A 26,150-nucleotide genomic window follows, 5' to 3' on the forward strand; every position below is an offset into this window, starting at 1 on the left:
CAGAACTAAATCATTGCACATTTGTCTTAGACTTGTTAAATAATCTTTAAGTTTTCTTGCTTATTTAGTTTTGAAATATTTGAAACAATATGACACACTGTTTATCTAAAATATAAACACATAAGCGATACACAAAAGTATAGTAGAGAAATCATAATGGTGGTATGAACTTTGCTTAGCCTCCTGTTATATTAAAATGACTCATGTTTGACCCTACCAAATAGTTCAACTGCAGATAAAACTAAAGAAAATGTTTTCTCCATAAATGTTATCTTTAGCTCAATTAATATGAATATTAATATATATTATGAATATATATTATTATTATATAAATTTGTTACCTTTTGCAGACTATGGGTCATCTATGATAATTCAAAACAAGAAATTACTTTCTCTAAAACTGTGAAATTAGTCAATTTTACCCTGTTATTTTCTGGGTGAAATTGACCTGTTTTAAAGTTTGAAGATCTAAGGAAAATAGTTAAAAGTATTTTTTCAGTATAAAACTTCTTCTGCTTGCCTTAATTAGTGTAATCAACATATAATATGAAAATAGTTCATCTCACATATTTGCAAAAACAAAAACAAAATTGCAGCGTTATGTTACAATGTTACATAAAACTATTGTGTTTTATATGTTCGACTTTCAAAAGTAGTGAAACATTAAAACGTTTTTTTTTTTTTAATGAAAAACAAGTGAATTATCCTAATTGAATAATTAGCTGTTAGAGGTAAGAAACACCATTACACTAAATATTGAAAGAATAATTAGTAATGGAGTTAGTAATGAAATATTCACACTGCTTGTTAGGATTTTTTGGTTTGTTTTGGATAATTAAACATGCACCGGGTCAAACTGACCCAAGAACACCATTGCTGTTCCTGATGAATGAACATAACAGGAGAATCTATAATCGTGTGTGCTTCCATTATTTGTTGGGTACATTAGCCTTGTATCTCCAAACTTGAGTCTGGATCATCACTTTTAGCATGGCCTACCAGCAGCAATGTCTTGATTGACCATATTGTCTCTCTTATTGAGTCGAATTGAGGTGACCGGCTATAGTTTAGGGAAAGCTGCCTCCTATTCTTGTTCAGTGGGGAGCTGCTGACAGTGGCGTGCGAGCAGAGTGCTAGCAGTGTGCTGATCTTCCTGATAGTGAGGCTGACGCATGGCCTTCGTGTGTTGCTGGTTGGTCTCCCGTCACATCCTGTGCTGCTGCTGGCCTGCACTCTGGTGTAGCAGCGGCAGAACTCCAGCCTAACCCCAGCCACAGTCCTAGCTTGCCTCCGTAGGCCACGAGGTGCTCGGCCTACGGCAGCAGGCGTCCCACAGCAAGGCCGCACTCTGCTGCGCGACCGTTTTTTAGTACAAGCTGTCTTCTGGTTCTGCTGGTTCTGCAGTATTCCCTTTTTTAAATAGAAAGTTTTTCCTCCTTTTCCATGACTCACCGAAAAACACCCTACAGAGATGGCACTTTTTTTGTTCCTGCACTGAAGGATTGATGATAGTGATGATAGTGGGGTTTCTACTTTTATAGCAGTGCAATAAGTAAAACAAAAGCCATGAAGTGGCTTCTCTTTTTCCTCCCTCCTCTGGCTCTCATGAGCCAGTGGCGTTCGTGCGCTGTGGGGGAGGGGTGTTTGCCGTGGCTTGTTTTGAGGTGCCGTGATGGGCGAGAGAGGAGGCGTGTAAACTGATCTCTCGACACCGCAACAGCGAGGTTTGTTCGAGGTGCCGGGGTGACAGGCCGAGGTTTTTATGCCAGTGTGTATTCTGCAGCACCGTGGTGTCGGTGCTTTGACTTCGGCTCTGTTGGGTTGGTCGTTTTGGCGGTAGAATACCATATGCCAACCGTATCAATTGAACTTTCGAGAAGTTTAGTACAAATTATCTGTTTTTGAGCCAGCCATGGTCTGTTTTAATCTATATTATATGGTTATAGATTATACACTTCTGTGCAAAAGTTATAGGACCCTATTCATGTATTAATTTCCAGCAAACAACAGCTTTAAAGTCTATTAATTATAGCAGCAAGTTCTGATTGTCCAGGCACAACTTGGTAAAATATTAAAAAATTTGCAATCAGTAAAGTCAGAGATAATCTAAAATGTATGCAACATCATACATGAGTCACTTCAGCACTGACACGCTATATATATAATAGTTCAAATTTTACAATTTGTTTGGGAAATTTGGGATTCTAATTTTTGATTATTAATGTAGGCTCAAAAAGAAACCAGGCAACATTTTGGCATTAGTTTTAAACCTAAGCCTGTAGGTTTGCTTAGACCCTCTAATTTATGAGAACCCTGAAGAACACAATCCACTTGTATAAGATAGGAAATATGTTAAGAAAAACAAGCTAAAAAACAAAAAGATTTAAAGATACAGAAAAAATGAGGACCCCTAACCATTGTGCAAGTGCTGCAGAGCTGCCAGACCACTGAAACTGCCCACCATCAGATAAACAGCACTTAAAGCTTTTATCTTTGAAAGAGAGGAAACAATCAAGTGCCACTCTCACTTCTCATCTGAAAGCCTCCACAGGTGTTTGTGTCCATCTTTCTACTGCGAGGGAACAACTCAACTCTGTGGCTCTGAAAGAATGTGTAGATGATCTAGAATCTCTCACTGAAAAAAAAAAAATAACTGCTGAAATTGCTTCTGCTCTCAGAATAATACAGAGACAGACAACTCCAGAGTCCAGCCTTAACATCATTGAATGTGGAGGACTTGGATAGCATGGTTAAGATCATTTGTTGAATGCTCTGCTTTTGTTGACCGTGCACTGCATTGGTATTTTTGTCATTGAAATGGATCAGCTCACCTGCTCTTTAAAGGGCTTAGATCATTCAAACTTTTTGATTTGTCTTAATATCTAAGAATTTTACATAGCCAATCCAATTACTTTAAAGGAAAAACAATCAATCAAATACAGTGACATTCAAACGGTTTCGCCTGCCCTGGTAAAACGTTCTGTTCCTCTGAAGTGAGTGGAAGAGGAACTGGTCTAAAAAAAGCATGTATTTAAATTCAAAACATTATTTTCAACATTATGTTAAACAAGATTTGCATATTATTTTGTTTTGTACAATTTTTAAATAAAAATGAGCTCTTGGATGACCTTTAAAGCCTCAGAACTTATTGCAAATTTTTAAGTTTTATAAATACTCTGACTTTGCAAATTCTCAATCTGATCTGAATTTGAGCATAATTTAGCAGTGTATATTGGTCAGCGGCTTAATCTGAAAGGCACCCATCAATAGCCAGTGATTACTGTGCATATTCAGTAGTTTGCTATTTTATAGTTATGTTAAAATAATGCTGCAGCGGCAACATTCTGGCACTAGTACACACAATTCAGGCCAGCCAATTAAAACAGCCTATCATTTGGGCCATACATCGGTATTTGCTATCACTTTACTTGAATGGTCCACTATAGATGCCTCATAGATGCTCAACTAACATTATTTAAATATCTATTAAATGTAACTGAACGCTTAGGGTGTTTTCACACCAGCACTATTTGGTCCGGTTAAAGCGGACTCTGGTTCGTTTGTACGCTCAGTGCGGTGTGTAAGCAGGTGTGAAAACGTGTGCTGATCAAAACAACCATACCGAGACCAGCTAGTGGAGATGATCTTGGTCCGATTACCAACAAACTCTGGAGCGGTTCACTTGTGGTGAGAACATGATCCGGTCTCATTCTAATCCAGCTATCAATTATACTCCTTTTATTTGAGACAAACTGCTGATAAGGTGCAGTTTAATCTAATATATTAGCCAGAGAATATTAATAACCACAGCCCTGAACAAACACTGTCTCTGCTGCTCCATGCTGCTTAAATGCGCTGTGTGTGCTGCGTTCACTGCTCGCAGCCACGCGACTCCGTTAACTATGTGTACATCTGCACTGCACGTCCTATTAAAAACACTGTGTCTAAAAGCGCAGCATTTCGGTATTCTGTGTTAAAGCAGCTTCACACTGCACAGATATCGCACTGGAACACTGAATCTTCTCGCTATATTTACTTTCTTGCTCACGCGCCAGATACCTCTGACCAATCAGAGGAGACAATGTGCTTGCGCGGTTTATTGGTGCGCATTTTGGTGTGTTTAACATTTAAGCCAGTGTGAAACTAAACCAAACAGAGGGAGAAACTCTCCAAGTAAACAAATTCATCAACTGACCCAACTACAGGTGTAATCTTGAATCTTAATCTTGAATCAACCCTAAAACTAACCCTCATTTTGACATCAGCTTTAAACTTAAATATAACCCTAAACCTGACTTCTAAAGGTTAAGGTTAGGGTATAGGTTAAGGTGTAGCAATACACTCAATAAAGAATAATTTATATTTAGCTAAGAATTCAATTGCATTTAATTGAAATGTAGTTTTAATTAAAAATAAACATTAAAAATAGACCGCCAAAGTAAAGTGTTACCTAGTATTCATTTTGGGCATGAAACAAACTAATTTATCCTAGGTTAGAACCCTGTGAGGATTAATAAAGGTAAAGACAGTCTGAAAGGAAGTCGGACAGGTGGATTCTGGCAGAGAGTTGGTTAAAGGAACTCTGCAGCCGAATCAGGGTGTGGAACACCTCTGAAGGGTTCCCACCCAGTTCTCTCCGCTGAGTTGCACAAGATGTTCTGTGTTTTTTTCTCACTACACAAAACAGCATGTTGCTGTTGTTTGTATGATATATATATGTTAGAAATGTTGTGGTAGAAATGGTAGAAATGCTCATATGTTGGTTTTACGGTTATTATTTTGCCACGAAATTCTGATTTTGGGTTGGTTTATGCCACCATGCATGATCATAGTACCCACAATTAAACCAACCTACTAACTATAACATCAGGTAGCTTTGCAGGAACCTTGAAAGTAGTACATATCTTACTTTCTGAAAGTGAAGCATGCACTTTTAATACTGATTGACTGTCCTCTCTGTAATAAAGGCAATAAAGTGGCTTCCTCAAGACTTCGTATTGCATATATCTTGTGGACATCCACACTGATGTCTTTATAAGGGTCATTAGCAGAAGTTCCTGTGGAGTCTGAGGTCATGTCCCTCTTTTTGGAGCACATCTTTCAGTGTTTCCTGTTTGTGTAGTGTCTAAAGCTCTTCCTTCGTTTCTAACAATATGTTCGGGTCATTATCTGTTGTTACATAGCACATATCTTGAATGGGAAACACCTTATTGGTTTTAAATACATGTTACTATCCGTGGAATGACCGTTATATAGGGCAGGTTGCCCAGACATTGGTTATAAATTTGTTTTAGTCTAGGTTTAGGCCTAATCTGGTTCTGGGAACTGAACTATAGAAGATTGTTCCACTTAGAAAACAAACTGCAGTACTGTGATTTCTTCTATTTTTGAAAAAAATTCACACTTGATTCCCATTTAACAGATAAGTTTAAAAGAATATTTTTAGCAATGTTTAGCAATGTCTTGCACCAATTTCATTGAAATTTGCCTGTAATAATAAAGGTTTACATTACAAGGTTATTAGAACTTTTCTCACATAACGTTTAAAGCTAGATGAATACAGCGAATAATGTGGAAATGTTAAAAATACCATTAAAAAAAATTAAAACATTGACACAAGTATTGTTGCAGCAACAGTACCAGAATATGAAATAAAAACATTCTAAAAATACTTGATAGACTGAATGTTCTAAGAACATTGTATCGTTATGTAATATGTTGTAATATGAGACAGAATGAAGGCAAAATACATAATTTTACTGAATTTAGATGATAATTGATATAATTTAAACTACATTCAGTAAACTTGATAACCCCCAGCTCTGCTGAATTGAAACAGCACTTAAATAGATCCAGTGGTGCAAGTTCTCAGAAGTAACTGTCCTGGAAAACGTCTTCAGAAGAGTAGTGATGACTCATCTAGAAAGCCGCAAAAGAACATCTATGGAACTGCAGGGCTCCTTCACATCAGATGCTCTCAGTGTTTATGACATGGAGAAAAAATGTGATGTGTGATAACGCTGATGAGCGTCTGTCTCTAATTTCACATCTAAAAGGTGGCGCAGCAAGGTAAGAGTACGTGGTAGAGTGGAGGACAGTGAGTGATTAAACACAGTGTTTAAAAACTCCAGCAGCACTGCTGTACCTGATCCACTCACTGTACCACCAGCTAAACACAAACTAACACCTCATACACCACCACCATGCTAATCAGTGCTAATCACTGCAGTGCTAAGAATAAAGTCCCACCACCCAAATAATAATAATAGCTGATCTGTGTTGTTTTTCTCTCCTGTGGAGTCTTGAGCATTGAAAACAGGGTAAAAAGTGGATAATAATGTATGCAGAGAAACAACAAAGTGCTCCTCTATGATCAGCAGAGCTGATAAGATGGACAGTGAGTGTAGAAACATGGAGGTAATATTGATATTGAATTATTAGTCAGCCCTAGTTCCAAGCCAGTTGTGTCCTTTCCTGATTATATATGAGCTTCTACTACATACAGTATCTCAGCCTGTGTTACAGCCATGACTGCATGCATGTATACTCTGCTCTCCAGTAGCTGTGTTTCAAATAAATGATGCCCTGCAGCTCTGTTCTCTCTCTTCTCCTCTGTGTCAGCAGGCTCCTTTAGTCAGGGTTTGTCCACATATACCACTGTTTTACTGGCAGGGGTCAGCAACTGGACCCTTCAATGATAAACCCACCAAGCATCTGATAACATTAACCAATACTTAATCCATTTTTTACCAAGAAAAAACATACCCTATAAGCCAGACTGGTTGGCCTGGTTAATGAGTTTAGCTCTTGACTAGCATAGCACAACTTCACTACAATAATTTCGCAGGGCTGATTGGCCAGTTTGGTCAATCTGGTTATACTGTTGGACCAGCGAGGCTCAACTAACCAGGTCATGCTGGTCAACTGGCTAGGTCATGCTGCTGGACCAGTAAGATAAAGCTGGTCATGCAGGCCAAATAAAAAACACATCTGATGTTGATCATCTGGCTTAACCAGCTTTTTCCAGAAGAGAAATCTGGTAGTTGTTGGAAACATTAGGACTGGCCTAAGTAATTTACCAGATTCAACATATTGTGTAGTATCCATTGCAAAATTACCCTATTCAATTAATTTCTATTTTCTGGTCTATTTTCACACAAAAGGCTCACTGGATTATAAGGCGCATTAAGCGACACTAAGGATGCCTACATTGAAGTGAGCAAGAGTGTCGCCATGTTTGCCTTCTTATAGGGAAGCGCCTAAGTAAACAAAACTGTAATTCCTAAAAAAACATTTTCGTCAAACGAGTGCTGGATGTTAATCTACACAGATTTGTCTCCTGAAAACTGTTTATTTTGTAATGTTACTGCACTCAACCATAGTGCTGGAGAAACTTTACTAAAACTTCTGTAACTGTACACTGTACTTCACCGGAGTCGCTTTACTGCTCCTTAATACCTGACTGGTAAAATTCGTACATAAGGTGCACTGACGATTTTTGGTAAAATTAAAGGATTGTAAGTGCCCCTTATAGTCTGAAAAATAATGTTTCCCTTGATTAATCATGGGTGTGTTTTGGGCGCAATAAATCAATCAGCGTGTCACTTGTCATTTTCTTTAAGAGCCAGTTTCATTCTGACTTTGGTGCATTGCTATTTCAATGGCGCAGTGTCCATGTGTGTGTAACAAGCGGAGGTGTACATGTGTGGGCATGTGCCTGTGTTTACAATTCTCTGCCAAGGTAGCAATGAACATCTGACTGTTAAAGGTTGCTTTCAGTCGGTAGTGCACCGTTGCCAAGATAGCAATACGCAAAAAAATTACCTGAACTCACATCATTTTGGGAGCACCACACCTATATGCATAGATACAGTGAGTCCAAGAAGTATTTGATCCCTTGCTGTTTTTTTTTCGTTGGCCCACTAATAAAGACATGATCATTCTATACTTTTAATGGTAGATGTATTCTTACATGGAGAGACAGAATATTAAAAAGAAAATCCAGAAAATAAATCTAAGGAATATATATTAATTGATTTGTATTTCATGGAGTGAAATAAGTATTTGATCCCTTAGTATTCATTAGCAGTTCTGGCTTTTACAGACCAGTTAGACACTCCCAATCAACTTGTTACCTGACCTGAAGCCACCTGTTCTCACTAATCACTTGTGTGAAAAACACCTGTCCACAGAATCAGACAGATCACACAGATTTCAAGTCTCCAACATGGGTAAAACCAAAGAGCTGTCACAGGACCTCAGAGTCAGAATTGTTGACCTTCACAAAGCTGGAATGGGCTACAAAAAGATTAGTAAGGTGTTGGATGTGAAAGTAACAACTATTGGTGCAATTATCAGAAAGTTTAAAGAGTATAACATGACAATCAACAGACCTCGGCCCTGTGCTCCAAAGAAGATTTCGCCTCGTGGGGTGGCAATGATGCTGAGAACGGTCAGAAATCGTCCTGCAACCACTCGGCAGGAGTTAGCAAATGACCTGAAGGCAGCTGGGACCACAGTTTGCAAGGAAACAATTGGCAACACTTTGCGCAACAATGGATTCACATCCTGCAGTGCCCGAAAGGTACCCCTGCTGAAGAGAGCACATGTGGAGGCGCGCCTCAAGTATGCCAATGATCATTTGAAAGATGAACCAAGTTATTGGGAGAAGGTTTTGTGGTCAGACGAGACCAAAATTGAACTTTTTGGCCTCAACTCCACCCGCCATGTGTGGAGGAAGAAAAATGCTGCCTATGACCCCAAGAACACTGTGCCCACCGTCAAGCATGGAGGTGGAAGCATAATGTTTTGGGGGTGTTTCTCTGCCAAGGGTACAGGGCTACTTCACCGCATCACTGGGAAGATGGATGGAGCCATGTACCGCACAATCCTGAGGGACAACCTCCTCCCCTCTGCCAGGGATCTGAAAATGGGCCGTGGTTGGGTCTTCCAACATGATAACAACCCTAAACATACAGCAAAGGCAACAAAGGATTGGCTCAAGAAAAATCACATTAAGGTCATGGAGTGGCCCAGCCAGTCGCCAGACCTCAATCCGATCGAAAATCTATGGAGGGAGCTGAAGGTCAGAGTTGCCAAGCGACAGCCCACCAACCTTCATGATTTAGAGAGGATCTGCAAAGAAGAGTGGGCCAAAATTCCCCCTGGTGTGTGTGCTAAACTTGTGGTTAACTACAACAAACGTCTCACCGCTGTGCTTGCAAACAAAGGCTTTGCCACTAAGTATTGAGTGTGTTTGGCAAGAGGGATCAAATACTTATTTTCCTCATTGAAATACAAATTAATTAAAATATATTCTTTAAAATTATATTCTGGATTTTTGTCTTGATATTCTGTCTCTCCATGTTAGAATATATCTACCATTAAAAGTTCAGAAGGATAGTGTCTTTATTAGTGGGCAAACAAAGAAAATCAGCAAGGGATCAAATACTTCTTGGACTCACTGTATATTCATAAGCATCTTTGCTTTTTATACAACGCAGGTGGAAAGCATAAAGAAAGACTGTTGACTGGGTGTATGAAATCTCGGGTATCTCGGTGCGCCTTGCACAAAGTGTAAGATAGAGCTTGTGGGCTTTATGGTAATGCTAGACCTGTTGGTACCAGGCAGAAAAATGGTTGATTTGGGCTCAGTTTCTGATTTCAGCTTATTTGCACCATCAGAGCTGTACATGATTAAATGCATTGTTGGTGTCTATTAGAAATATTTTAGATGTAAACTTGTAAATTATGGCACTGTTTTTTACACATTCATACCTCCTGGAAAATTCCTTTAAAATGTGGCTCAAATGAGTTCTCAGCATGAAGTCATGTGCAAAATGTACCCCTGTGGTGTTTATTGCAACTGCAGTACAATACATTACTCAGCTTTACTGGTAAATGGTAATTTATCAGTTTCTGTTCACCCTCCTGCCCCTCTGGTGACTTCACTGCACTGGGGATTGCACATGGTCTTTTTCCAGTAATAGTTTGCTTTAATCTCACTAGGATGTCTATTTAAGCCTGCTGGTGCACACAACTCATTTCCATTTAATTTCAGTGATTGTGGGAAAGGGACTGAGGATGCTTCATGAGTGTGGCTCACACCCGGCCTAGCCTCCGTCCAGGGCCTCAAATGGGGAGTCATCCTCCAAATTCCTCTCCCACTGCTCTTCAGTGCTCACGGCTGCGTGTTTGGTTTCTGCTCTGTTGGAATGTTGGAACAAGCTTAAGGTTTGGTGATGGTTCAGATATCTGATAGGTCCCATGAGGTGCAATAGCCTGGAATGACCATCAGAAGAGTTTTGAATTGATTTAAATGTCTTTAAACAGTTGTTTAAAGAATGGACTTCACTATTAAGTTGGGTTTAATGCCTTTAGGGGATAAGCTACCGCTTTTAATCCAAATTATGTTTCCATACTGTTTAATACCACTAAGGAATAGTTTAATTACTGAATTTAACAACAAAGTAGACTCTTAGCACTGAGAACTGTGTACTATTATCTTTTTATTTCTGTTTTTAATTTCTACAATTAAATCATTCGCTTTCTGGGTTAACCCTACACCCACACAATCACAGTTTCATGTGATTTTCATTGTGTTGCTGCTGTCTGAGTTGTATGGGACTTTGGGGAGCTTCAGGGCTCATTGATTTCATTAATGTTATGGTTGATTTTCTCCTCCAAACTATGTTTTTTTTAAGAGCCATGCATTCAGGTGATTTTCATCCAACGTTAGGGATAGAGAGATATTTTATGGATGTAATTTACCTGATGTTAGTGTGTTTGTGTGTTTAAATCAGGCGCTCACATGTCCCAAGAATCGGTGGACCAAAGACTAAGTTCCATCAGCATAATTGTTTTTGTTAGGACATTACCTGTTAACAATTACCTGATTTTCCCCAAAAAAATTCTGCCTTTTTATAGGGTCATCCATGATACCTTTTTTATTTTATGTGATGTTGTATGTTGTAAAATTAAAGAAGGCGTATACCCAACATTAGTGATGGTGTTACTAATTTTAGAGTTAGTATTTTAGCCTGTGCTTAGATTATTGTGCCACTCAGGAAGTCAAAAATGTATACTACTTAAATTACAATGATGAAATGTATAATGGTTACAATAAAATCATTAGTCATGCATGTAGTCCTAATAAGAAGAACATTTTAAAAGATTGATCCAGGGATGCAAGTTTATATTTGAATTATATCAGTATCATTTGATATTTGCTTTAGTTAGTAATACAGTAATATCAAAAAAACACCCCATTTCTAATGGCCTGTTTTGTATTTTGTTTATTAAAAGCTCTTCCAATATTACCATATTTGCCCCAATGCAGCAGCAACAGAGCTAATGCTGACTGAGCACTGTAGAGCATTGCACTACTTTATACATTATACTGCATGTACATGAACCTCTATGCACCATGCCGAATGCCAGGTTGAGCTAGAGGAGTGTAAATCCCCCCCAGATTTGAGCTGTGGAGCAATGGAGCTGCGTTCTCATTCTGTAATGGCATCACATCAATGTCAAAAGTCGGTGGCGAAAAAATACCAGGTGAAAAAAATTAACCAGCGTGTTTTAACATTTTGCGTGTGTACGTTAAGTTCTCGCGAGCGCAAATGTGAAGCTTACGAGCAAAAAAAAAAAGGGAATTGTGTGTTCGCTGAACAGAATATTGCTCTCAAGCTTCTACTCTCGGGTGTTTATTTTCCTCTCAAATTCACAGTTCTCCTCGCATGCTATGCAAATAGCATTTGCTGAGGGAGGCGACCCTGACCCCGCCCCCATCCTGTCAAAACCACCCCTTTCAAAACTCGAGCGCAAAAGCCTCACTCCAGTTAAAACAAAAGCTGCAGGTTATTTGCATGGCGCGCAGAAGAAGAACTGTAAATTTGAGCGAAAAATAAACACCCGAGAGGAGAATTTAAATGTTTAAATGAATTAAAATGTTAAAACACGCTGGTTAATTTTTTCACCTGTTATTTTTTCGCCCCCGACTTTTGACATAAATGTGACGCCATAGCTTTGGGACTGGTTGGGGATAAGTAGGGGAATTGGGGAATAATTGGTGGGTTGGTGATCATCCAACGTCCTGACCTCACATGCTTATCTTGTTGCCAAATGCAATCAGATCCTTACAGCAATTGTCCAAAATCTAGTGGAAAGCCTTTTATGGATAGTATAGACTAGATAATTATTCCAATAAATGCAGCATAAATGAGAATGATGTGTAAATGTGTCCCAATACTTTTGTCAGCATAGTATGTATAGGCTATTTTCATTACTGTGGCTCTATTGGCTTTCCCTGTGCTCTCTCTCTTCCTCTCTTCCTCTCTCTCCCTCTCCCGTTCTGTGTGACGTTGCTTGGCTGTGTGCGGACGTGGTGCTCTGACCCGTGTCCTGAGTGTGATGTAACCACAGTGTCCTTGGCCTCTCTGCCTTGATGCAGTAGATGTGTCGCTTCAAGTAGAGCAGGCGCTGCTCTGTCTCTTCCAGCAAGAATCGAACTGGTTTTGAAGGCACCTCTGCCTGTTTTGGAGACCATATCCACCCCAGTGCTCCAAAACAAGGTCTGGGTAAAGGCCTCTGTACCTTTGGACCATCGCTCGGGCTAACAGCATTAGCTAATCCCCTCAAGGCCCTGTGGGAAATGAGCCAAGAGCACGCTTCCTGCTTGTGTTCATTGCTGTTGAATCATGATTCCCCCTCATTTGAAGCGATTCGCCTCTTGTGAATTGACTGAATCATTGGCAGTAAATGTCAGGCCACCTGCGCCCACTCTCGAGACTAAAATTCTCAGATTGTGAATCGTTCTTGTGGCTCAAAATGAGGAGTAAACACAGGCTGTGGTCCACTACAGTAAACAGCACTTTACTAGTTCCGTCTACTGAACGCTGGATGAACCGTTAAGCACCACCCTCTTGGTGGTATTATTGGCAACTCTGTCTGGTAAAGTGGGCAGTAATAACTATCCAATCATGAATATGACTGGTTGCACACCTACTATAATCACTCATGAGCATGACTCACATACAGCACTGCTGTATACCTGATAAGGTTTGCTGTTGTCAGGCTTCGTATCACAGAAGAGACTGTACGCAGATATGAGTGGGCCTTGGGCGGATTCACAAAATCTAGAACTCCCTGGAAAATTACATTTCACAACCAGGGTCCAAAACAGATGTACACAATATGGCCGAAAGTTTGTAGACACTTGTTAATCCTGTGTTCCCTCCAGATTTAAGAGTATTAAAACGAAATCTGTCCTCCTTATGCTGCAGTGACTGTCTCTAATCTGAGAAGGCTTTTCACTAGATTTTACTTGTACACTTATGTGAAAATTTGATTGCGTCTCGCCCATGTTAATAATGAAAACAGACAATAATGATCTCCAGACAAAACAGCCAAACCTTCTTGTTGCTATAGCTAGTATAGCATTTTCTTCCATTTAAATGCAGCTTTTTTCCTCTTTAAGTCTGTACCATTTGCCCATTGGTGCCAGCAGCTACTGTTAATGATGTTTAGTATTTGCCAGACCACAGAATGGATTGTACACTAATTACACCCATAAGGTTATAAACAATGTGTTTATGTGTTTAGCATGCGCTGGTATTCAAGTGATTTGTTACGGTAGGTGAGCAATGTATGAGTAGTGTAAATAGTTTTTTTATGGTGTGAACTCAGACGAGAACTTCTGAAAAATCAGCTTAGGAAATGAAATATCCAAGCCACTAACAGACCTGATAACACCTGACAATTTATACAGGTCTGGGTGATCCTAATCTATTGCCTGAGCTATTACTTCATGATCAATTCACATACTGCTGTCCCATGACTTTTGGCACATAAATGTATAGTGTCATATATTTGCCCTGATAAGGAATCAAGACAGGACCAATATTGAAAGTAATTTGAGAGTATAAAACATGATGCTATGAAACTAGAACACTTTCAGTAATTATTTGAGGAGATAATGTACTGAGACAGTGTGTATCTCTTTATTGTCACATTTTATCAAAACAGGCATGAGTCACTGTTTATGATATAAGCTAACCTGCTGCTTTCAGTTTCTCTTAATGATTCAGCTCAACAGCAAGTCTACTTTTTTAATTGAGGAAACCCAAGAAAAATCTATGCTTCGGTGTACTGGAGTATACTGGAGCAGATGAGATCCAAATACACACAATCATTAATGATTCCTGTGTTGTTTTCTGTGGCCAAAACGATTGCACAAGTCTGCAGATTTTTGCAGCACATTTTATTTCTAATTTCTGATTCTGAATACACACAAAAAACTCTTGTTAAAGTAGATTCATGTACAAATACGACCTTAAAATAACTGACCTGTAGGAGCACGGTATAGCATATTTTTCCACACTCTTAGAGAGCTTTCACACCTACCTTGTTTGGTTTGAAACAAAATGGCAAGTGTGAAATGTGTCACAAATCTTGGTCTGGGATAAAAGATGAAAACATGGCTGGCTTAGACTTTTGGACCAATTATACAGGAAGTTGAGGCAGTCTGTCACCACACATTAAACAACAGAGGAATTAAAAGAAGCAGTGTTGGACAGTAAATCAACATTATGTAGGTGTACTGGCGTAACAGATTACAAAGTTTATGATTCCTGTATCCACTGTAACTGTAGATTAACCCCTATTTATAAAAGTCTGAGTGGTAATCTGTAGGGCTGCAACTAATGCTTGATTTTAGTAATCCACTAATCTGGCGATTATTCGATTAGTCAATGATTAATTCGCCATGTCCTCAAACTGTGGTAATGGCTTCTTATTCTAGCTTTCTCTATATTGCTTTAAAAAGATAGAATCTGCTGAATATAGGATTTTAATACCTTGCAAATGTCCAAAATATTGCCCTTGGAAAATGCGTGGAAAATTCTGATATTTAATTAGGAAATATGTGAAATGTTGTGTTTGGGCATGTTTGGAGACATAGGCTGAGCTGAGTGTAAACTTTGTGAGTGTCCCCTGCACCTTGTGTAGTGCTACAAATGAACGATTAGTCGATAATCAATGTACAAAAATCGACATTGTCGATTATATCGACTAATCGTTGCAGCCCTAGTAATCCGTTATGCTTATTCTGTGGATTACGGCAGGGGGACAAAATTTAAGAACGACTCACTAAACTGACGACATGCCACCCTCTGAAACCCTGACACTTCTACAGACATACAAATGGCAAGTATAGGGAGACAATACATTCCACGTAGATAATAATGACAAGACATAGCAAAGTCCTTACTAACCTGCAGTGTGAAAGCAAAACTAACCAGATACAGTATAACAAACACATGACTGGACTTTGAAGTGTGAAAACTCTTGTCTTTAAAAAGATGGTAAAATTGGTTATTTGAGCAATGCCAGAGCAGAACCACCACTGATTCCAGAACAAGCTTTTTTTTAAAGAGTTAATACATTTTCTTGATGCAAAGGTTCTTTACTTCTTTTCACAACAAGTTGGGTTAGTTCTGTGTTCATTAAAAGATGACCTGGACCACTCCAGTGATGTAGAACTGTGGGGCTTGAGCTCAGTCAACTCAGAGCTGAGCAGCTCAGCCCTACAGATGCTGTGTGTGTGTGTGTGTGTGTGTGTGTGTGTGTGTGTGTAACTGTGTGTGTGTGCAACTGTACGTGTGTGTGTGTGTGAGAATCAGACTCGCTCACACACTGTAACCCACTTGTGTCTGTGTTGAGGCGTGTTCCCATGGGAGGAGGATGAATAATTGAGCGTTACTGCTGGAGCTACCCGGGCTTCTCCTGCTGCAGGCCAGCATTTCTGAGAAGCCATGCTCACTGATTTCATTTTAGGCCTTTGTGTGTGAAACTGAAAGCAGCAAATAAGCCATTTTGCTCGATTTGATTTCAGTTTCAGGCTTACACAGTGCTTACACAGAAGTGAACTGTGTGAGCGTTTTCAGTATCTACTTGTTTGATCTCAATTAAACCGAAAAAACAACAAAAACAACTATGCCGTCGTAAAATTCAGTTCTCGGTTTGGAGAGCGCTAATTGACTTTCATTCAGCCTTCTGTAGTGTCGTAGTGTGTGTACGAGTGTGTGTTGTGTGTGTGTGTGTGTAGATGTGTTGTTCCCACTTCCAGTGTATCTCCCTTCCCCTTTCTCAGTAAGTGTGTGTGTGTGTGCGTGGAAGTGTGTGTGTGTGTGTGTAGGGTGGCTTGCAGCAAGAGTTAACACACTGTGCGGAAGGCAGCAGCACAAGGGCAGTTGAGAGTGAGGCGCTAGCGACATGCTTCCATGCGCTCTCGCCCCTCCCCTCCCCAACCCCCCTTCACGCAGTCGCAACCACACTGCTCTCGCGGCCAGCCTACGCCCTTTTAACGACACCGCTGGCTCCCCTAGGTTTTCTGGGACGCAACGCAGTGCAGTGCCCCCAGGCCCCTCTGGCCCTTCCGAACCTTAAAAAGGCTCATTTAGTGAAAAATCTATCTTATACTGTTTTCTCTTTGCCTCTTCTTTAGCTTCTTTAGTTTTACACTGCAGCTAAAAGGCTAATATACTGTAGCCAAAAGATAACGAAAGTGTGTATGCCACATATTAGCATTGTGCTATTGCCTAAATGATCATACACTCGCCTCAGACATTTTCGAGTTCAGTAATCTCTAATAGACTTGCTTCTGTGGTTTCCTACACTGACTTTATGACTCACTGTTATCTTAAAAAAAATGTACATAGGCGCTACTAGGCTAATGCAGTGTAGCTACCAGAAAAAGGAATTGTATATTACAAAAAGTAGCATTGTACTTATGTCTAATTAAACTAAACTAAACTAACTAAAGCCCTAAAATCATGTTAACTTGTTCTTTAATGTCTAAAGTACTTGCTTATGTGGTTTCTATATGTTCTATAAATCTATAAAAACACTGAAGCTATGGGGAGCTAATGTGCTGTAGCTAACAGATATTAGAACAGTATATCTCACAAAGTAGCACTATGCTAATCACTAAATGATCACACACTTGCCTCAAATTGTGTTGAGATGTTCTTTAATCTCCACAAGGCTTTCTTATGTGGTTGCTGTATGACTCCCTGGTATATATTAAAGCATAAACTGGAGCTACAAAGCTAATACAGTGTAGCTAATGTCTAAATAATCACATGCTTATGTCTAAAATCGTGTCAAGTTGTTCTTTAATCTTTAATAGACATGCTTATGTGGTATCTGACATTGACTGACTCACTGTTATCTATAAAAACATACCCTTGAGCGACAAGACTGATATACTGTAGCTAATAGATGATAAAAGTGTATACTTCACAAATTAGCATTGTGCTAAATGCTCATCACCCTTCACTTGCCTCAAATCATGTGGGGGTTTTCAGTGATCTTTTGAAGGCTTGGATATGTGGTTTCTGACAATATACAGTACAGGCCAAAAGTTTGGACACACCTTTTCTTTTTCTGTGTTTTCTTTATTTTCATGACTATTTACATTGTAGATTCTCACTGAAGGCATCAAAACTATGAATGAACACATGGAGTTTTATGTACTTTTTATTCTTTTTTTTTATGTACTTTATGTTCACTCTGTGGTCCAGCTCACCCCAAACCATCTCGAATGGGTTCAGGTCCGGTGACTGTGGAGGACAGCTAATTTTTTAAGTACATAAAACTCCACATGTGTTCATTCATAGTTTTGATGCCTTCATTGAGAATCTACAATGTAAATAGTCATGAAAATAAAGAAAACGCATTGAATGAGAAGGTTTGTCCAAACTTTTGGCCTGTACTGTATGTATATCTGTTATCTATTCAAGCCTTTACTGAGTTAATGTAGCTAACAGATAATGAAAGTGTAAACTTGCACAAATTAGCTTTGTGCTAAATGCATGACTGTGTCATAATACAATCTAAAGCTTAATGCCGTCACTATGAAACGTTAGACGGGCACAAACAGTCTGAGAGCCAAGGTGATCAAACAACATTCCAGGAACACTGCTTCCTGATCATTGCTTCTGGGTTTGAGTTTGGGTCTGGGCCAAAGTTAGTTAGTGGGTTTGTGAGTCGCTGTGGGTCTATGAGTCTGTTTCCAGGTTTCACGCAGTGCCCATATGGTCACGCACTGCTGGTAGAGGAACTGCGCCCTGCGCTCCTGCTTACATCAGTGCTTTCCCACACTGAGGGGGGGCCACACAATGCACTGGAAAATCAAACTTGAAATTGGGCCCAGCCTACGCAGGTAAATTTAGAAATAAAACCAGATTCTGATCTTGTGAAATGCTTGTTTAAAGAAACCCCCTTAAAAGGCAGAATCATTTAATTTTTACGATTTTTTTAAGGTTAAGGGCGTGGTCAGATTTGGCAGGTATGATCGAAAATAAATGAACTCTGATTTGATCATTTTCTTTTGTGTGGGCCGTCAGAACAAGTGAGAAGCATGGTGGGTAATTCTCAAACAAATGTGTCATAATCATCCGCAAAGAATTGCAAAAAGCAAAACATGGTGGAGGTAGTGTAAAATTTCTGCACCTTTGGACTGTTTAAATACATTTATCATATCATATAGGGAAGGTTGTGTATTGGCAAGAAAATTGCCAATATGATATATACCATGATACAGGGCTTATGATTCAGTGTTTCACAATATATCAATCAGTCAATCAATCAACCTTTATCTTCACTCAGTAAATACATTGAGGGTATCCCTCATTTTCAATGTAGCTGAGCTTACATAAAATTAAAGGGATTGAAAATTAGGTTTAATCATAAAAACAAGCAACAATTTAAGATTTATTTAAGAAAAACTAAAATAATTCAAAATAAAGGGATATGCAAACAGGCTAAAATGTAGAACAATAAAACCAAGAGATAAAAAGTTAGAATAGTAGAATAATAAAATATAAATACAATAAAAAAAAATAAAGAACTAAAATAACCGAAATTATAAAAAAACAAATGATGGAACTAAAATCAATAATAATACTAATAATATAATAATAAGTAAAAAAAATATATAAAAAATAAAAGAAAGAAAAAATAATAATTTAAAATGTAAAAGGCAAAAAAAAGCCATTAACACAATAAATAAAAGGATAAAATTAATAAAATAAATAAAATAGAAGGGCTAAATGGTAAAACATAAAATTTGATAAATAAATAAGACAAAAAAAATTAAATAAATAACAAGGTAAAAGAAAAACTCAGCTAAAACAGTTAAAGGCTGTCTGAAGGTGGTTAGATATTAAAAGTTTAAAATGATTTAGTGACACCAGCGAGCTGAGCTTTAGGGTTTTCTGTAGTGAATTCCAGCTTGCTGTAGCTAAAAGCAGATTTTTCCAGTTCAGTAAAAACTCTCGGTATGTGACAGGTGATCCAGTCACTAGAGCGGGTCTGATAATTACTTGTGTTTATAGAAATCATGGATGAGATATAAGATTGCATATGGCCGGAGAGCGAGTATTGGGATACATATTGGGATATATTGGGATTCTGTGAGAAAAGCAATGTATTGCAATCATTTTAATCTAATTTTATAATTTTATCATTTTTGGTTATAATAAAAAAAGCAAATAATGTCATAAATTATATGAACAATTTAATTTAATGCAATTATAACAACACTAGTGTGATCTAGTGCATGCAGTTTAAACATGACAACTAAATGAACCACTGTCTGCCACCAATCTCTAAATGTAAAAATAATAATAAAAAAATCATACTGTTTTTTAAACATTGACACACTAGTGCAAAACTTAATATCACAATACTCTGATGTATAAATATTTTTTTCTTTGCAATATTTTTATACACATTCATACACAAAGCTTGTCTAGTCCTTATAAAGATATATTGCCAATACAATAGGACTCTCTGCAGCAGAGATAAACACGAGCTGAATAGCAGTGAAACTGTGTCCCTTTCTATTTATACGGACAGCTCCAGCCAGATGACATCGGTCACGATCATTAACTCCCACTGCACTGTATTTCCCACTGTGTGAAAATATTAGCCTTCTATAATGTATTCCTGGTACACACGTGACACTGTGAGTTGAGTAATGTTAAATGCCTTACTCGAATTCTGTTAATTCACGGCACCTGGTCTGTGTTTAACTTCATTCACAAGATAACAACTTATACAGGTCTGGGTATACCCAAACTGTCCAACAATCACTTTACATACTGCTATCCTGTAACTTTTGGCATCTCAGTGTAATAATAAAATAAAAGTCATGGCACATAAAGACCTGCCTGATGTTTTGAAGATCCCATGACCCAATGTCCTCACAAACCTGTGTGTGTGTGTTTAAAATGCATGCATGTGTGCCCATGGTTGTGTGTGTGTGTGTGTGTGTGTGTGTGTGTGTTTGTGGTTTTTCCTCTCAGTTTCTGTTTTGACTCATCTCTGACTCATGCAGCGTGTAGGCTAAGCTTAGGCCGCTGGTTTGACAGTTGCTCAGTCATTTCTGTCCGTAACCCAGCCGCTCTGAGAGAATGCTTGTCTCATGGCCTTTTTTTGTTTTGTCAGCACAAAAACCATGTCTGCTGACACTGAAACACTGGCATACTTTAAAATGTTTGTGGATACCCTTTCTAATTAATGCTTTAAGTTGCACCCATTATTAACACAGATGTGCAATTGAACAAAGGAACAAAGGCAACTTGTTTATTCGCTGTAGAGGGGTACTGCCAGGAGACTAGGACTCTCTGGAGCAGACAGGGGCGTCACTAGCACTTTTTTAAGGGGTGCTTATGCACACTCAAAATGAGTCCTAGCATCCCTAAAAGTAAGAGTAAAAGTTGCGTTTTTGGTGTTTCAAAATAGATTGGGCATTTGCCCAAGATTTTAAGCAAATGTTAAAATCTTGGAAAGAACATAATGAAGCAGAAATTTTAGGATGAAAAGATATGTGCTAGACTGCGGGCGTTTTTTTCTGATGCGTTGAAACATCCATACATAGTTTTGAGTAGCTTCCATCTACTTTTTAATTATTTAATTTAACTAGATAATGGAGAATGTGGTAGTGGGAGGAATGTTTAATAAAAAAATATCTAAAAATGTGCTCCCAACTGTTTTAACTACTTATCTGCTGAAAAGTTGTTTAAAATGAAAGTTAAGTAACTGCCCCCTGTAAATAATTGTCTGTGGATCTCACCTCTCATGGGAAGTCTTCTCAACTTAATTCACAGTTCATAGTTGTTTTTTAAGGGGACTGTGGTGCTGGGTTCGTTGGGTTCCCAACAGTATATTTGGGATGAGGTGGGGTATTGATCTTGCAACATCTCAACTACACATTGTAAAACCCATTACACAAAACTTAAAACTTTTAAGCTTTTAGGTAAACATTTAAATTTTAAGTTCATGTAAAATACAGTACAGTGAACTTAAAAAAATATAAATATATATTTAAAAGGTTTTCCTGACCTTATATATTTACAAATTTATTTTTGTAGTGCTATACTAGATGTTATATTTTTCTATGTACATTGTTTTTAGTAAGAATTACATAATTAACATAATTTTGACCGACTTAACCAGAACACAAAATATATTATAGTATATTTTGTCAATTGCTTTGCATAATAGTTCTACTTTAAAAGGGATGGTCAGGTAAAAAAAATTGTAGATTTTTATTTAGTTTTCTTGTCGATTTTATTCAAGCCATAGAAAATTTGAGGAATATGCAAAGTGCTATAGAGTGAATAATATTGAGAGCACAGCCAACACAGAGTTACTGCAGCTCAGAAAATGATCCTTGTTCTTACGGCCTACAACACGGACACCAGACAGTTAATCAGAATATATGATCTACAAGTTTACCTAAAGTAGTCTGGGAGGGGGAATGACTACACACTGATGGTAAGTGTCAGAAAATGAGTTGGACACACCCAGTATGCAAATAGATTGTGCCTTAAGCCAATGGAAAAGAAGCTGCCAATTGCAAAACAGACTATACTCAGTTATTATAAGGTGGTTCAACTCAAAGATCTCAGTTTGAATGTATTTGTGCCCAAAAATGTTCAGCTAACTTAAAACAGTCGAGTAATGTTGAGAAAAACACAGTTTTATGTAAAACAGATTTAATTCATTTGAAATTAAACATTGTATGGGTTTACGGTGCACTAAATGATTGATTTTGGAAGAAACACTGAATGAGCAGGTGTCCCAATACTTTTGTCCACCCAGTGCACATGGCTTTTATGTAGCTTCTGTCTTACCTTGGTATGGTTTTATTAATGTTCTGGCCAGTTCCATCTCACAACTTTATTATAGGACTGTTGAAATCATTCGATTAATTATGGCTTTTCATATAATCAACTTGATCTATCACTTAATAACTGGTACATTATGTGTTCATTAATTGTGACAATTGTTGCAGTAGTACAATGTAGAAATTTAAGGTGCTTATAGTGTATCATGTTGCCGAATATATATTATTATTGCGAAATTACCTTGAAATATCGTGATATAATTTTATGGCCACATTTCCCACCCGTAGTATAGAGCTTCAGTTTAGGCTGCACTATCACCAGCTTATGTACCTTTTAAACTGCTGCCCCTACTGGCTTTATCAATAGGGCTACATGCGCCTGCTGAGCTCTAGTAGCAACAACTGCAGCGTAAATAAAGCCTTACCAGCCTGAAGCTTCATGCTTAGACAGCATATGGAGAGCATTAGGCTGATATACGTACACACACAGACACACACACACACACACACTTGCACAGCAGTGCTGCCTGATAGGCATCTATCCCCTGTGTTAACTGCTATTTCTGAGCTGTGTGGCTGTGGCTGCTGTTCTGTATGAGCTTATCTGAACTGAAACTGACAGAAGGTTCGCTCTCGGCCGCTGCTCCGGATGAAGCTTCTTTACGGCACCTTTTCTAGTCTGTACTCTGTGTTCTGTCTGCGGGGTCAGGGCATACTTATGTCAGGCTTGAGTGTGAACTGCAGTAAAATTTGCATTTGTTCTCAAACCACAAATGCAAATTGGTGTAGAGGTGTAGAGCACAAGTAGACTCTAAGAGAACAGACAAATAAATGAGAGCTTGTGTAAACACTTGGCTGATTGCATCTCACGTGTGATTGGATGATGCCTGGCTAGGGTTTGGGAATTGTCTGATTGCTAATTTCTGGTTTTAAGACCTTATTTTTAGTTACTATGGTTGTGAGTTGCAAAATCTGGTCCGAATGAATGATTCTTAGCTTTTATACAGCTTTTTAAATGTGATGTATGCTTTTAGTATAGTGAAATTAGCAACACTCTAGCAACACTGTGGCAACCATGGCAATTTTGGCAGTTGTACTTATTTTATTTATTTTTACTTGTTTTTTTTAATGTTAATTGTATTGTCAATATACATGGGTTGGACAATGAAACTGAAACCCCTGGTTTTAGACCACAGTAATTTATTGTGGTGACGGACAGTTCTGGTGGAAACAGGAGAGTTGAGGTGCACATTGAATTGTGCCGTGATTTGGGCAGCCGTGGTTTAATGTTTTTTGGAGACAATCTGGGTTAGCACTCAAACATCTCTTTCAGACAGCTTCCTTTTGCGTCCACAGTTAATCCTGTTGGATTCGTCCTGTGGTTCATCCTTCTTGGTGGTATGCTGACATTATCCTGGATACCGTGGCTCTTGATACATCACAAAGACTTGAGGTCACAGATGCGCCAGCAAGATGTGCACCAACAATTTGTTATCTTTTGAACCCATAATGTTGTGTGCATTGCAATATTTTGAGCAGAACTGTGCTCTTACCCTGCTAATTGATCCTTCACACTCTGTTCTTACTGGTGCAATGTGTAATTAATAAAGATTGGCCACCAGGCTGCTCCAATTTAGCCATGAAACCTCCCACACTAAAATAACAGGTGTTTCAGTTTCATTGTCCAACCCCTGTAGCGGGATGCAATTTTGAGTAACCCAAGAAAAATAACCCCTAAGGGGAACAATAAATAAAGTAAAGTAAAACCACCTTACAACACCTCTGAAACCACCTGTAGTACCGTAGCAACCATCTAGCTGCACCATAGCACACACCTGGGATACTACTGCAACTGTCCACCAACCAATTGCCAACTCTCTAGCAATACTACTGAATAATGACCACTGAGCAACACCATATTGACCATCTGGGATACTATTGCAAATGCCTACCAACCATTTACCAATACTAAAGCAAACAACTGAGATACTTTATCAAAAAAACACTTAGCAAATTCCTAGCAATACTATAGGAGCCAACTTGTAACACCATAGAAACCATCTGGTATACAATAGCAACCACGTGGCAACAGCCTGGCAACTAAGTCAAAGTTTACTGCCTTGAAGCGACAAAAAAAAGCTTGGTGTGTTAACGAGAAGGCCTGGTGAACACGCAGTCAGACAGTACCATAGTCTTTTACCATAGTCAGTAGAGGAGCAAGGATTGGTGGTCAGCAAAAACGAAAATGTATATCTCTATATTTTCAACTGCAGATCCAGATGTGTAACCGGGCCGGTGAGGAACAGGCAGACCTGTGGCCTCACTGAAAACAAATGAATTACATAACAGGGTCACATCTGTCCTCTCTCCCCCTTCATCTAAAAAGCTCAGCGCATGTTAACCGCACCGCCTTCACACCTCAACCCTTTCAGTTTCTGAGAAGCAATGCTTCCCGCCATACGTTCATACTGGGCACAACCACAGCCCTGTCCTCTTCTGTCAGAGAATGGTCTTTGTTGAAGGAGAAGTCCACCAGAATTTAAAAGATTACATTGCGTTTAACAGGTGCTTTTATCTAAAGTGACTTCCATATAAATAGGTACATTACCAATAGGCAAGGCCTAAAGGAGGCCAAAGGGTAATAGTGGGTTTAGAAGGAAAAGAGGGGGAGCAGGTAATGAGGTTAGAAGTAGTAAGTTTGTTTGAAGAGTGTTAGGAGAGTAAAAAAAATAAGTACCTCAGAATTGTTTACAGTGTCTAAATATCCAAAGATTTTAATGTCTATAAAGACAGTTTTAGTTTTATAATGCTGTTGAGGTAAATGCTTTTGAGCAATAATTTAATATCAAAACATATGGCAATGGAAAATGTTTCAGTAATGTTTGTGATTTTTAAAACACATTTTCAATATTTTAGTATTACTCTCAACCCACTGAGGTATAGAACTTATTTTATTAAACGGTAACAGTGCCATTGACCTGTTATCAAATATCAGGGAGTAATCCAGCTTGCAAAAACAGTTAGCATTGTGGCTAACATTCTATAAGCTTGCTAAGGCTGCCTCTTAGCATCATGGCTCAAGGCCGACTGCTGTGTCTGTTCCTTTTACAGCTCTCTAAGTCTGGGTGTTCGCATTGATGCTTACTTGCTATTCTTGGTCCACATTGAGTCAGCAGACACATGCCAGTGTTCTTAGCTTCGTACTTGAGGACCAGAGTAAACTATAGGCATAATACACTCTCAGTTTTACTGTTTCAAATCAGTAGATTGCCATTAACCTGTTATCAACTATTAGCATGTAATCCAGCTCAGAATAACAGTAAGCATCACCTCTAATCCTCTATTCCAGGCTTCATATTAAGAGTCAAGTCTTTTCAGGTCAGTTAGTATTAGTATAAAAATATATACTAACAAATAAAAAGGGCCACCCAGGTTCGAGCACTGCATTTAAGCTATGAAGAAGAGCATAACTCTATTGGCCGCAGCCTGTCAAAGTGTGTGATAATGGATTTTTTACTGTTCAGATCAATATCGAAAGTACATCATAGTATAGTGTGTTCTAAAATTTTGCCCACATCGTCCAGCCTTAGCTTAAAAATCATATATTTTGCATTCATGCACTGCACTATATCTGCATCTCCCTGCTGATCATTGTTTGCGTGGGAACAACAATGATTGCTTTACCCAAACCTGCTGGGACTACTTGTTGTGGCTGGTAAAATTAGCAGTATAGGATCCTATATTTAAAACAATCCCTTTAGTTTGCAAACCAGCTTTATTAAAGCAATAAACCCTGAGGCTGTGCTGACCTGCAGGCACACACCATTGGCCCATGATGTTACTCACTATTAAAACACTCCCGTTTGTCCCCTATTGCTTAATTCAGTGTCAGCTTATTACGCTAATTTGAAGAAGAGGCCTACGCTGAATCATTAGCTTACATCATCCCTACAGT

At 38.6% G+C, this 26,150-nt stretch overlaps 1 protein-coding gene across 2 annotated transcripts in view; it reads left to right on the top strand.

Annotated features, from left to right (window-relative positions):
- The window catches only part of mbd2 (methyl-CpG binding domain protein 2), an 80,891-nt gene that overhangs the window by 3,696 nt on the left and 51,045 nt on the right, over positions 1–26,150 (top strand). The window lies entirely within an intron of this gene.

The sequence above is a fragment of the Astyanax mexicanus genome, chromosome 1 (genome assembly GCF_023375975.1).
Source record: "Astyanax mexicanus isolate ESR-SI-001 chromosome 1, AstMex3_surface, whole genome shotgun sequence".
NCBI lineage: Eukaryota > Metazoa > Chordata > Actinopteri > Characiformes > Acestrorhamphidae > Astyanax > Astyanax mexicanus.